This window comes from Taudactylus pleione, unplaced genomic scaffold, assembly GCF_031769625.1.
Source record: "Taudactylus pleione unplaced genomic scaffold, aTauple2 ptg001108l, whole genome shotgun sequence".
Taxonomy (NCBI): Eukaryota; Metazoa; Chordata; class Amphibia; order Anura; family Myobatrachidae; genus Taudactylus; species Taudactylus pleione.
Genome location: NW_028285509.1, coordinates 582501 through 594590, shown reverse-complemented (window position 1 = coordinate 594590; position 12090 = coordinate 582501). Strand labels below are relative to the sequence as shown.

At 43.2% G+C, this 12090-nt stretch overlaps 1 protein-coding gene across 1 annotated transcript in view; it reads left to right on the top strand.

Annotated features, from left to right (window-relative positions):
• The first annotated feature begins 2432 nt into the window (after positions 1-2432).
• MAPK15 (mitogen-activated protein kinase 15) overlaps positions 2433-12090 on the top strand; it is a 263796-nt gene continuing 254138 nt past the window's right edge. Inside the window, exon 1 of the mRNA XM_088461832.1 lies at positions 2433-2623. The gene's annotated coding sequence lies outside the window, so the exon portion shown is untranslated. The remainder of the gene's footprint in view (positions 2624-12090) is intronic.

The following is a 12090-nucleotide window of genomic DNA, read 5'->3' as shown; positions in this document are numbered from 1 at the left end:
CTGCCTCCCTTATACAGTTACACCCCAGTGATATAATGACCTGCCTCCCTTATACAGTTACACCCCAGTGATAGAATGACCTGCCTCCCTTATACAGTTACACCCCAGTGATAGAATGACCTGCCTCCCTTATACAGTTACACCCCAGTGATAGAATGACCTGCCTCCCTTATACAGTTACACCCCAGTGATATAATGACCTGCCTCCCTTATACAGTTACACCCCAGTGATATAATGACCTGCCTCCCTTATACAGTTACACCCCAGTGATATAATGACCTGCCTCCCTTATACAGTTACACCCCAGTGATAGAATGACCTGCCTCCCTTATACAGTTACACCCCAGTGATAGAATGACCTGCCTCCCTTACACAGTTACACCCCAGTGATATAATGACCTGCCTCCCTTACACAGTTACACCCCAGTGATATAATGACCTGCCTCCCTTATACAGTTACACCCCAGTGATAGAATGACCTGCCTCCCTTATACAGTTACACCCCAGTGATAGAATGACCTGCCTCCCTTATACAGTTACACCCCAGTGATAGAATGACCTGCCTCCCTTATACAGTTACACCCCAGTGATATAATGACCTGCCTCCCTTATACAGTTACACCCCAGTGATATAATGACCTGCCTCCCTTATACAGTTACACCCCAGTGATATAATGACCTGCCTCCCTTATACAGTTACACCCCAGTGATATAATGACCTGCCTCCCTTATACAGTTACACCCCAGTGATAGAATGACCTGCCTCCCTTATACAGTTACACCCCAGTGATAGAATGACCTGCCTCCCTTATACAGTTACACCCCAGTGATATAATGACCTGCCTCCCTTATACAGTTACACCCCAGTGATATAATGACCTGCCTCCCTTATACAGTTACACCCCAGTGATAGAATGACCTGCCTCCCTTATACAGTTACACCCCAGTGATAGAATGACCTGCCTCCCTTACACAGTTACACCCCAGTGATATAATGACCTGCCTCCCTTACACAGTTACACCCCAGTGATATAATGACCTGCCTCCCTTATACAGTTACACCCCAGTGATAGAATGACCTGCCTCCCTTATACAGTTACACCCCAGTGATAGAATGACCTGCCTCCCTTATACAGTTACACCCCAGTGATAGAATGACCTGCCTCCCTTATACAGTTACACCCCAGTGATAGAATGACCTGCCTCCCTTATACAGTTACACCCCAGTGATATAATGACCTGCCTCCCTTACACAGTTACACCCCAGTGATATAATGACCTGCCTCCCTTATACAGTTACACCCCAGTGATAGAATGACCCGCCTCCCTTATACAGTTACACCCCAGTGATATAATGACCTGCCTCCCTTATACAGTTACACCCCAGTGATATAATGACCTGCCTCTCTTATACAGTTACACCCCAGTGATATAATGACCTGCCTCCCTTATACAGTTACACCCCAGTGATATAATGACCTGCCTCTCTTATACAGTTACACCCCAGTGATATAATGACCTGCCTCCCTTATACAGTTACACCCCAGTGATATAATGACCTGCCTCCCTTACACAGTTACACCCCAGTGATAGAATGACCTGCCTCCCTTATACAGTTACACCCCAGTGATATAATGACCTGCCTCCCTTATACAGTTACACCCCAGTGATATAATGACCTGCCTCCCTTATACAGTTACACCCCAGTGATATAATGACCTGCCTCCCTTATACAGTTACACCCCAGTGATAGAATGACCTGCCTCCCTTATACAGTTACACCCCAGTGATATAATGACCTGCCTCCCTTATACAGTTACACCCCAGTGATATAATGACTTGCCTCCCTTATACAGTTACACCCCAGTGATAGAATGACCCGCCTCCCTTATACAGTTACACCCCAGTGATATAATGACCTGCCTCCCTTATACAGTTACACCCCAGTGATATAATGACCTGCCTCTCTTATACAGTTACACCCCAGTGATATAATGACCTGCCTCCCTTATACAGTTACACCCCAGTGATATAATGACCTGCCTCCCTTATACAGTTACACCCCAGTGATATAATGACCTGCCTCCCTTATACAGTTACACCCCAGTGATAGAATGACCTGCCTCCCTTATACAGTTACACCCCAGTGATAGAATGACCTGCCTCCCTTATACAGTTACACCCCAGTGATAGAATGACCTGCCTCCCTTATACAGTTACACCCCAGTGATAGAATGACCCGCCTCCCTTATACAGTTACACCCCAGTGATATAATGACCTGCCTCCCTTATACAGTGGGTTTCGTGCCCTTGCATAGTTACACCTGATCCAGGAGGCGGGGCCACCTAGTATCTGTGTATATATCACTGCCCCGCCCCCCGGTGACGCGCAACGGCTGATACAGTGTATTCGCATTATGATTCGGCATTGGTCGCGCGTGTAAATGACATCGCCAGATTGTAACCACGCCTCTCACTTTCATAGCACTCCGCCAGCACACAGCGCATGCGCTTAGCCGAAGAGCAGCTGCTGGTTGCCAAGACAACGTCGGGAAACATCTTCATCCCTTCCGTGACCGTCCCGGCATCCACCGCGGCGCCAGCACCGGAGACCGATCCCAGGTGAGAACCACGCTCAGCCGGTGTCATCATCATATACCTCCCTGTATCTGTATACCCTGTGTATATTCTCTCGCTATGTTATATACTCACTATGTGCCCCATACACCTGTATCTTATATATATACACTGACCCCTGTCCTGTATATGTGCCCTATACACCTGTATCTTATATACATACTGACCCCTGTCCTGTATATGTGCCCCATACACCTGTATCTTATATATACACACTGACCCCTGTCCTGTATATGTGCCCCATACACCTGTATCTTATATATAGACACTGACCCCTGTCCTGTATATGTGCCCCATACACCTGTATGTTATATATACACACTGACCCCTGTCCTGTATATGTGCCCCATACACCTGTATGTTATATATACACTGACCCCTGTCCTGTATATGTGCCCCATACACCTGTATCTTATATATACACTGATCTCTGTCCGGTATATGTGCCCCATACACCTGTATCTTATATACACACTGACCCCCGTCCTGTATATGTGCCCCATACACCTGTATGTTATATATACACACTGACCCCTGTCCTGTATATGTGCCCTATACACCTGTATCTTATATACATACTGACCCCTGTCCTGTATATGTGCCCTATACACCTGTATGTTATATATACACACTGACCCCTGTCCTGTATATGTGCCCTATACACCTGTAACTTATATACATACTGACCCCTGTCCTGTATATGTGCCCTATACACCTGTATGTTATATATACACACTGATCTCTGTCCTGTATATGTGCCCTATACACCTGTATCTTATATATACACACTGACCCCTGTCCTGTATATGTGCCCTATACACCTGTATCTTATATACATACTGACCCCTGTCCTGTATATGTGCCCTATACACCTGTATCTTATATATACACACTGACCCCTGTCCTGTATATGTGCCCCATACACCTGTATCTTATATATACACTGATCTCTGTCCTGTATATGTGCCCTATACACCTGTATCTTATATATACACACTGACCCCTGTCCTGTATATGTGCCCCATACACCTGTATGTTATATATACACACTGACCCCTGTCCTGTATATGTGCCCCATACACCTGTATGTTATATATACACACTGACCCCTGTCCTGTATATGTGCCCCATACACCTGTATCTTATATATACACTGATCTCTGTCCTGTATATGTGCCCCATACACCTGTATCTTATATACACACTGACCCCCGTCCTGTATATGTGCCCCATACACCTGTATGTTATATATACACACTGACCCCTGTCCTGTATATGTGCCCTATACACCTGTATCTTATATACATACTGACCCCTGTCCTGTATATGTGCCCTATACACCTGTATGTTATATATACACACTGACCCCTGTCCTGTATATGTGCCCTATACACCTGTAACTTATATACATACTGACCCCTGTCCTGTATATGTGCCCTATACACCTGTATGTTATATATACACACTGATCTCTGTCCTGTATATGTGCCCCATACACCTGTATCTTATATACACACTGACCCCTGTCCTGTATATGTGCCCTATACACCTGTATGTTATATATACACTGACCTCTGTCCTGTATATGTGCCCCATACACCTGTATGTTATATATACACACTGACCCCTGTCCTGTATATGTGCCCTATACACCTGTATCTTATATATACACACTGACCCCTGTCCTGTATATGTGCCCTATACACCTGTATGTTATATATACACACTGATCTCTGTCCTGTATATGTGCCCTATACACCTGTATGTTATATATACATACTGACCCCTGTCCTGTTTATGTGCCCCATACACCTGCATCTTATATATACACTGACCCCTGTCCTGTATATGTGCCCTATACACCTGTATCTTATATACATACTGACCCCTGTCCTGTATATGTGCCCCATACACCTGTATCTTATATATATACACACTGACCCCTGTCCTGTATATGTGCCCCATACACCTGTATGTTATATATATATACACTGATCTCTGTCTTGTATATGTGCCCCATACACCTGTATCTTATATACATACTGACCCCTGTCCTGTATATGTGCCCCATACACCTGTATCTTATATATACACACTGACCCCTGTCCTGTATATGTGCCCTATACACCTGTATGTTATATATACACACTGACCCCTGTCCTGTATATGTGCCCTATACACCTGTAACTTATATACATACTGACCCCTGTCCTGTATATGTGCCCTATACACCTGTATGTTATATATACACACTGATCTCTGTCCTGTATATGTGCCCCATACACCTGTATGTTATATATACACTGACCTCTGTCCTGTATATGTGCCCCATACACCTGTATGTTATATATACACACTGACCCCTGTCCTGTATATGTGCCCTATACACCTGTATCTTATATATACACACTGACCCCTGTCCTGTATATGTGCCCTATACACCTGTATGTTATATATACACACTGATCTCTGTCCTGTATATGTGCCCTATACACCTGTATGTTATATATACATACTGACCCCTGTCCTGTATATGTGCCCCATACACCTGCATCTTATATATACACTGACCCCTGTCCTGTATATGTGCCCTATACACCTGTATCTTATATACATACTGACCCCTGTCCTGTATATGTGCCCCATACACCTGTATCTTATATATATACACACTGACCCCTGTCCTGTATATGTGCCCCATACACCTGTATGTTATATATATATACACTGATCTCTGTCCTGTATATGTGCCCTATAAACCTGTATCTTATATATACACACTGACCCCTGTCCTGTATATGTGCCCCATACACCTGTATCTTATATATACACACTGACCTCTGTCCTGTATATGTGCCCCATACACCTGTATCTTATATATACACTGACCCCTGTCCTGTATATGTGCCCTATACACCTGTATCTTATATATACACACTGACCCCTGTCCTGTATATGTGCCCTATACACCTGTATCTTATATATACACACTGACCACTGTCCTGTATATGTGCCCCATACACCTGTATCTTATATACACACTGACCCCTGTCCTGTATATGTGCCCCATACACCTGTATCTTATATATACACACTGACCCCTGTCCTGTATATGTGCCCCATACACCTGTATCTTATATATACACTGACCCCTGTCCTGTATATGTGCCCTATACACCTGTATCTTATATATACACACTGACCCCTGTCCTGTATATGTGCCCTATAAACCTGTATCTTATATATACACACTGACCCCTGTCCTGTATATGTGCCCCATACACCTGTATCTTATATATACACACTGACCTCTGTCCTGTATATGTGCCCCATACACCTGTATCTTATATACACACTGACCCCTTTCCTGTATATGTGCCCTATACACCTGTATCTTATATGTACACACTGACCCCTGTCCTGTATATGTGCCCCATACACCTGTATCTTATATATACACGCTGACCCCTGTCCTGTGTATGTGCCCTATACACCTGTATCTTAAATATACACTGACCACTGTCCTGTATATGTGCCCCATACACCTGTATCTTATATATAGACACTGACCCCTGTCCTGTATATGTGCCCCATACACCTGTATCTTATATATACACACTGACCCCTGTCCTGTATATGTGCCCCATACACCTGTATCTTATATATACACACTGACCCCTGTCCTGTATATGTGCCCCATACACCTGTATCTTATATATACACACTGACCCCTGTCCTGTATATGTGCCCCATACACCTGTATGTTATATATACACACTGACCCCTGTCCTGTATATGTGCCCTATACACCTGTATCTTATATACACACTGACCCCTGTCCTGTATATGTGCCCTATACACCTGTATGTTATATATACACACTGACCCCTGTCCTGTATATGTGCCCCATACACCTGTATCTTATATATACACACTGACCCCTGTCCTGTATATGTGCCCCATACACCTGTATCTTATATATACACTGACCCCTGTCCTGTATATGTGCCCTATACACCTGTATCTTATATATACACACTGACCCCTGTCCTGTATATGTGCCCTATACACCTGTATCTTATATATACACACTGACCACTGTCCTGTATATGTGCCCCATACACCTGTATCTTATATACACACTGACCCCTGTCCTGTATATGTGCCCCATACACCTGTATCTTATATATACACACTGACCCCTGTCCTGTATATGTGCCCCATACACCTGTATCTTATATATACACACTGACCCTTGTCCTGTATATGTGCCCTATACACCTGTATCTTATATATACACACTGACCCCTGTCCTGTATATGTGCCCCATACACCTGTATGTTATATATACACACTGACCCCTGTCCTGTATATGTGCCCCATACACCTGTATCTTATATATACACACTGACCTCTGTCCTGTATATGTGCCCCATACACCTGTATCTTATATACACACTGACCCCTGTCCTGTATATGTGCCCTATACACCTGTATCTTATATATATATATATACACTGACCACTGTCCTGTATATGTGCCCTATACACCTGTATCTCATATACACTCTGTCCCCTGTCCTGTATATGTGCCCCATACACCTGTATCTTATATATACACACTGACCCCTGTCCTGTATATGTGCCCCATACACCTGTATGTTATATATACACTGACCCCTGTCCTGTATATGTGCCCCATACACCTGTATCTTATATATACACTGACCCCTGTCCTGTATATGTGCCCTATACACCTGTATCTTATATACATACTGACCCCTGTCCTGTATATGTGCCCCATACACCTGTATCTTATATATATATACACTGACCCCTGTCCTGTATATGTGCCCTATACACCTGTATCTTATATATACACTGACCCCTGTCCTGTATATGTGCCCTATACACCTGTATCTTATATATACACACTGACCCCTGTCCTGTATATGTGCCCCATACACCTGTATCTTATATATATATACACTGACCCCTGTCCTGTATATGTGCCCCATACACCTGTATCTTATATATACACTGACCCCTGTCCTGTATATGTGCCCTATACACCTGTATCTTATATATACACACTGACCCCTGTCCTGTATATGTGCCCTATAAACCTGTATCTTATATATACACACTGACCCCTGTCCTGTATATGTGCCCCATACACCTGTATCTTATATATACACACTGACCTCTGTCCTGTATATGTGCCCCATACACCTGTATCTTATATACACACTGACCCCTTTCCTGTATATGTGCCCTATACACCTGTATCTTATATGTACACACTGACCCCTGTCCTGTATATGTGCCCCATACACCTGTATCTTATATATACACGCTGACCCCTGTCCTGTGTATGTGCCCTATACACCTGTATCTTAAATATACACTGACCACTGTCCTGTATATGTGCCCCATACACCTGTATCTTATATATAGACACTGACCCCTGTCCTGTATATGTGCCCCATACACCTGTATCTTATATATACACACTGACCCCTGTCCTGTATATGTGCCCCATACACCTGTATCTTATATATACACACTGACCCCTGTCCTGTATATGTGCCCCATACACCTGTATCTTATATATACACACTGACCCCTGTCCTGTATATGTGCCCCATACACCTGTATGTTATATATACACACTGACCCCTGTCCTGTATATGTGCCCTATACACCTGTATCTTATATACACACTGACCCCTGTCCTGTATATGTGCCCTATACACCTGTATGTTATATATACACACTGACCCCTGTCCTGTATATGTGCCCCATACACCTGTATCTTATATATACACACTGACCCCTGTCCTGTATATGTGCCCCATACACCTGTATCTTATATATACACTGACCCCTGTCCTGTATATGTGCCCTATACACCTGTATCTTATATATACACACTGACCCCTGTCCTGTATATGTGCCCTATACACCTGTATCTTATATATACACACTGACCACTGTCCTGTATATGTGCCCCATACACCTGTATCTTATATACACACTGACCCCTGTCCTGTATATGTGCCCCATACACCTGTATCTTATATATACACACTGACCCCTGTCCTGTATATGTGCCCCATACACCTGTATCTTATATATACACACTGACCCTTGTCCTGTATATGTGCCCTATACACCTGTATCTTATATATACACACTGACCCCTGTCCTGTATATGTGCCCTATAAACCTGTATCTTATATATACACACTGACCCCTGTCCTGTATATGTGCCCCATACACCTGTATCTTATATATACACACTGACCTCTGTCCTGTATATGTGCCCCATACACCTGTATCTTATATATACACTGACCCCTGTCCTGTATATGTGCCCTATACACCTGTATCTTATATATACACACTGACCCCTGTCCTGTATATGTGCCCTATACACCTGTATCTTATATATACACACTGACCACTGTCCTGTATATGTGCCCCATACACCTGTATCTTATATACACACTGACCCCTGTCCTGTATATGTGCCCCATACACCTGTATCTTATATATACACACTGACCCCTGTCCTGTATATGTGCCCCATACACCTGTATCTTATATATACACTGACCCCTGTCCTGTATATGTGCCCTATACACCTGTATCTTATATATACACACTGACCCCTGTCCTGTATATGTGCCCTATAAACCTGTATCTTATATATACACACTGACCCCTGTCCTGTATATGTGCCCCATACACCTGTATCTTATATATACACACTGACCTCTGTCCTGTATATGTGCCCCATACACCTGTATCTTATATACACACTGACCCCTTTCCTGTATATGTGCCCTATACACCTGTATCTTATATGTACACACTGACCCCTGTCCTGTATATGTGCCCCATACACCTGTATCTTATATATACACGCTGACCCCTGTCCTGTGTATGTGCCCTATACACCTGTATCTTAAATATACACTGACCACTGTCCTGTATATGTGCCCCATACACCTGTATCTTATATATAGACACTGACCCCTGTCCTGTATATGTGCCCCATACACCTGTATCTTATATATACACACTGACCCCTGTCCTGTATATGTGCCCCATACACCTGTATCTTATATATACACACTGACCCCTGTCCTGTATATGTGCCCCATACACCTGTATCTTATATATACACACTGACCCCTGTCCTGTATATGTGCCCCATACACCTGTATGTTATATATACACACTGACCCCTGTCCTGTATATGTGCCCTATACACCTGTATCTTATATACACACTGACCCCTGTCCTGTATATGTGCCCTATACACCTGTATGTTATATATACACACTGACCCCTGTCCTGTATATGTGCCCCATACACCTGTATCTTATATATACACACTGACCCCTGTCCTGTATATGTGCCCCATACACCTGTATCTTATATATACACTGACCCCTGTCCTGTATATGTGCCCTATACACCTGTATCTTATATATACACACTGACCCCTGTCCTGTATATGTGCCCTATACACCTGTATCTTATATATACACACTGACCACTGTCCTGTATATGTGCCCCATACACCTGTATCTTATATACACACTGACCCCTGTCCTGTATATGTGCCCCATACACCTGTATCTTATATATACACACTGACCCCTGTCCTGTATATGTGCCCCATACACCTGTATCTTATATATACACACTGACCCTTGTCCTGTATATGTGCCCTATACACCTGTATCTTATATATACACACTGACCCCTGTCCTGTATATGTGCCCTATAAACCTGTATCTTATATATACACACTGACCCCTGTCCTGTATATGTGCCCCATACACCTGTATCTTATATATACACACTGACCTCTGTCCTGTATATGTGCCCCATACACCTGTATCTTATATACACACTGACCCCTGTCCTGTATATGTGCCCTATACACCTGTATCTTATATATATATATATACACTGACCACTGTCCTGTATATGTGCCCTATACACCTGTATCTCATATACACTCTGTCCCCTGTCCTGTATATGTGCCCCATACACCTGTATCTTATATATACACACTGACCCCTGTCCTGTATATGTGCCCCATACACCTGTATGTTATATATACACTGACCCCTGTCCTGTATATGTGCCCCATACACCTGTATCTTATATATACACTGACCCCTGTCCTGTATATGTGCCCTATACACCTGTATCTTATATACATACTGACCCCTGTCCTGTATATGTGCCCCATACACCTGTATCTTATATATATATACACTGACCCCTGTCCTGTATATGTGCCCTATACACCTGTATCTTATATATACACTGACCCCTGTCCTGTATATGTGCCCTATACTCCTGTATCTTATATGTACACACTGACCCCTGTCCTGTATATGTGCCCCATACACCTGTATCATTTATATACATTGTCCCCTGTCCTGTTTATGTGCCCTATATACCTGTATGTTATATATACACACTGACCTCTGTCCTGCATATGTTCCCTATACACCTGTATCTTATATATACACACTGACCCCTGTCCTGTTTATGTGCCCTATACACCTGTATCTTATATGTACACACTGACCACTGTCCTGTATATGTGCCCCATACACCTGTATCTTATATATACACACTGACCCCTGTCCTGTATATGTGCCCCATACACCTGTATCTTATATATACACACTGACCCCTGTCCTGTATATGTGCCCTATACACCTGTATCTTATATGTACACACTGACCCCTGTCCTGTATATGTGCCCCATACACCTGTATCTTATATATACACACTGACCACTGTCCTATATATGTGCCCCATACACCTGTATCTTATATATACACTGACCCCTGTCCTGTTTATGTGCCCTATATACCTGTATGTTATATATACACACTGACCCCTGTCCTGTATATGTGCCCCATACACCTGTATGTTATATATACACACTGACCCCTGTCCTGTATATGTGCCCTATTCACCTGTATCTTATATATATATATATATATATATCCACTGACCCCTGTCTTGTATATGTGCCCCATACACCTGTATCTTATATACACACTGACCCCTGTCTTGTATATGTGCTCCATACACCTGTATCTTATATACACACTGACCCCTGTCCTGTATATGTGCCCTATACACCTGTATCTTATATATACACTGACCTCTGTCCTGTATATTTGCCCCATACACCTGTATCTTATATATACACTGACCTCTGTCCTGTATATGTGCCCCATACACCTGTATCTTATATATACACACTGACCCCTGTCCTGTATATGTGCCCTATACACCTGTATCTTATATACACACACTGACCCCTGTCCTGTATAAGTTCCCCATACACCTGTATCTTGAATACATACTGACCCCTGTCCTGTACATGTGCCCTATACACCTGTATCTTTT